At 35.2% G+C, this 3755-nt stretch overlaps 1 long non-coding RNA gene across 1 annotated transcript; it reads left to right on the top strand.

Annotated features, from left to right (window-relative positions):
* Positions 1-1454: 1454 nt before the first annotated feature.
* LOC114454799 (uncharacterized) lies at positions 1455-3392 on the top strand. The gene is made up of 5 exons (XR_003672628.1): positions 1455-1504; positions 2324-2393; positions 2537-2628; positions 2777-2928; positions 3245-3392. It is a non-coding gene; the product is annotated as an uncharacterized LOC114454799 (long non-coding RNA).
* Positions 3393-3755: the final 363 nt, after the last annotated feature.

The following is a 3755-nucleotide window of genomic DNA, read 5'->3' as shown; positions in this document are numbered from 1 at the left end:
CCATGTAAACCTTGTTCGGGAATTACCACTTTAATTCCGAATGATTTAAATCGGAGTAAATCATTCCGAATGCAAAAACATCATGTAATCGTTGCCATTCGGCAAAATCAAAGATAAAGACATACATAAATTATAAAGGCCAAATCATAGATTTCAAAAGTGTATATCTACAGTACTCTTTTAATTAGAAGATCTTTTACATTTACAAATCAAATGATCAATTTCTTGTAGTTAGTTAAAGATTACATTTACTGCTGATTTAAAGCAATACAATTTATGTTAAAGATCTATTAATTGATTTATTATTTTTTTTATCATTTAGGGGTCTATTGTGCCTGCTTTATTTGATTTATTTGGTATCTGTATGTGAGTTGTTTAATGTGTATTAAGTTTAGTATTTAAATTAGTTTCAATCTGCCCCAGTTTTTATATCTGATTAGTCTCATTGCTTACGTACATGGTTGTGCTAAAGTCAATCTTTGACTGCCCATGAGAAGCTGTGTTGTTCTTTAGATTATCTTGGAGCCCATTCCATTCTTTGATGCCTGTAAAGGAACATTCTAAGAGCTAAACACAACTGATTTTATGAAGCTGAAGCCACTTTAAGCTTTGATCTTTGATTCTGAATAATATTCAGGTTGTTTTGTGTTTTTTATTTCAGAATTCCTTGTAACATCTTCAGTTTCTGCTGGTCTCAGGTAAATAAACTGGTATTGAAAGAATAGAATACTTAGTATTTCAGTCAGATTGGTATTTGTAAAGATTAATACTGAGCAGAGTTTAGTACTGTTAATGTAAATGATTATAAACTGTAGGGTTGGATACAATAACATTTCATTTACCAGAGGCTTTTATCCAAAGCAATGTTAATACAGGAGGAGTAGGAGGGATTCAAACCTCTGAACCTCTGATTACAAGTCAGCTTCATTAACCACTGTTCCTCCACCACAGAGATGATCAACAGTGGATTCTTTTCTGATACAGCGCTGATATGAAGCTGTACAGACACAGATGACCCAAGAAATAATGCATTCTTTAATTCTAAGTAACTTAAAAGTTACTTTTTCATGTAACTCATTAGTTTTTGGGGTAAGTAATCAAAATAGTAACTGAGTTCATTTGTGAATGAAGTAACTAGTAACAGTAACTAGTTACGTTTTTTCAGTAACTAGAACAACACTGGTTGTGACAGAAGTGTGACTGAGTTCAGAAAAATTATTAAAAAATTATAACGTTTTTAGTAAGAATTTTTACTTGTTCTTGCAGCTAAAATGCAGGAATTTGCATGCCTTTTGTTAAAACATTTCTGGGGGGAGGGTTCCCATGACCTTCCCCCTCAATTCTAGGAGAGGCTTTAACATGTAAATGAAAATGCTGTGAGCTATACACATGCAAATCAGGGTAGCAGGGGAACGTCTACTGCAGGAGCTTCAGTAGAACAACCACATCTTCGTCGTAGCTGTGAAGAGTTCAGCTCAGACGTGACCGATTAAGATCAAGGAGGGTAAGTGTTATTATATTAGATTTGTTTTTGGTCAGTGTGACTATTTTTCAGGTGTATTTGTGTTTTTTTCAATGCTAACAAACATTGGTCTAATCTGAAGTCACATGTTTAAAACTCTGAACACGGTCTGCAAAACTCTCAGTCCATGTGGACTAAACTGTGACTCATTTTTCATTGCTTTCACACAAAACACATTCCCTGACCACAGTCAACAACAATCATCAACTCTTCTCACTCACTAGTTTTTATTATTAATAATGATGAGTTATTATAATTAGTTCACCACCTGCAAAACACTAAACGTTTACAGCACATTTTTAAAATGCTAACACACTGTTCAAAACACATCAGCTAAACGAAATATATTGATTATAGTATTTTGTGTTTTATATAACCGTACCCTATAGATTATTTTTTTGTTTACAGTATTTTTTATATTTTTTTGTGCAGAGATCTTATTTTGTATTAAAATACTGATTTACCTGACAATGTAATGCTCTTTGTTGTGAGTATTTTGTAGTTCAGTGTGCTCAGAGTGACAAGATGTGTTTCCAAAGTGAGATTATTTGTTAGTGTTGTGGTTGAATGAGCTGTGTTTATAGTTTGGAACATGTGACTTCAGTTTCAACGAATACTTGTTAGCAATCGGAAAAAAAAACTAATAGAGTGGGAGGGTCCCAACCCACAGGTTGAGAACCACTGGTGTATTGCATGTCGAAGAATCCATGTACTATGGCTAGATTGTATGTCCAAGCATGTATTTATGTCTCTCCTCTACATTGCACACATTTGATCACCACTGTATTTATATCCATACAGGGCTTGGTCCGTCATACATATACTGTAGAAGCCTCACAGAGCTGCAATGGAAGGTCTAGCCAGAGGATAAGTATGTTTTTTTGTCTTTTTCCCTCTGAATTGCCACTGTTTGTGAAAATTACAAAACACAGTTAGTTAGATTTTTTTTTGGTTTTTTTTGTAACATGTTTTGTGAATGATGAGTATCTTCTACCTCCACCACCACCACCACAGATTCTGTTCTGATCACAATGAAAACGTGACCATGGCTGTGATGGGGGCCATTTAAGATGCTGAGCCACACTGGGGCACAAGCCAAGTTAGAAGTAAGTCTGATCACATTAATCTGGGGACCTAATTGGTAATTGTCTGCTAATGTATTTGAGTGATCATTATCCTTTTCAGATGCCTTAAAATAATACATTTAGTATGAATTCATGACATAGTTTTTGTGTTGTCATTTTCATTCACTAGGAGCCTCCAACATGGCTTTAGAATCCTACGAGGCCAGTGAGGAACAGGACCTGAATGGGACCAAGGAGGATGTAAAGAGTAGGAAGACTCTTACCACCAGGAGAGATCCAGTGTTATTGCCATGCTCCATACTGCTGCATTTATTGATCATGGTATTTATCAATCACCTGTAAACAAAGTGTATACAGGCTATTTCTAAAGTGACTCTTTAAGACATTTTAATTGCCTGGGACAAGCTGTTGAGCTAAGGTTAATGCATCAGTAAACCAATTGGAACAACAATTAATAACAGCAATGGATTTGTTTCTGTTATCATTTATTGTCATAATTTAAGGACCCATAATTGTTTTGTTACATTGTGTTAGCCAAGAAACGTATTAAATATTTAAAGTGGGTCTTGTGTTCATGTCAGGACAGCTGAAAAAAAAAGGGTCAGGATACTGACCTCTCTTCCCATTTGTCACACAGCTTTTCAAGAAATGGGTCAAAGTGGACAGAGGATCCTCTCTCCAGAAGAAAAAACTGTTTACAAATCTGCCTCTACCAAAGCAACACAGCTGTCAGAGATGAAGGAAACCTGCCACAAAGCACTGGGCAATAACAGAAAAAAAAGTGTCGAGCCAAAATCCACTCACTTATGCACAGACTCTGGACACTTTTCAAAAAGGCTCCGCCCTAATTCAGATAAAACATCTATCAATCTGCATGTGAGTGAGGTGGAAGAAGACTCAGATAGAGATAATTAAAATTTTGTTTTTGTGATATATGTGTGTGTGTGTTTCTTTTCCTACCTCATTCTAATTTTATTGTGATAGAATAAAATGTTATGTGCACTAAGTGATTTTTGTTTTTAATATTTATCTTGATAGTCTCTATCTTCAAAGTAGATCTGCCATTTTTGATGAGACAATTGGTACAGAGGGGAAAAGGTTTAAGTGGACCTAGTATAGAGTTAGGGACACTGCATTTAACTGTCCTG

This window comes from Gouania willdenowi, chromosome 21, assembly GCF_900634775.1.
Source record: "Gouania willdenowi chromosome 21, fGouWil2.1, whole genome shotgun sequence".
NCBI lineage: Eukaryota > Metazoa > Chordata > Actinopteri > Blenniiformes > Gobiesocidae > Gouania > Gouania willdenowi.
Note: the sequence above shows the minus strand (reverse complement) of the source record. Positions and strands in the feature narration are given on the sequence as shown.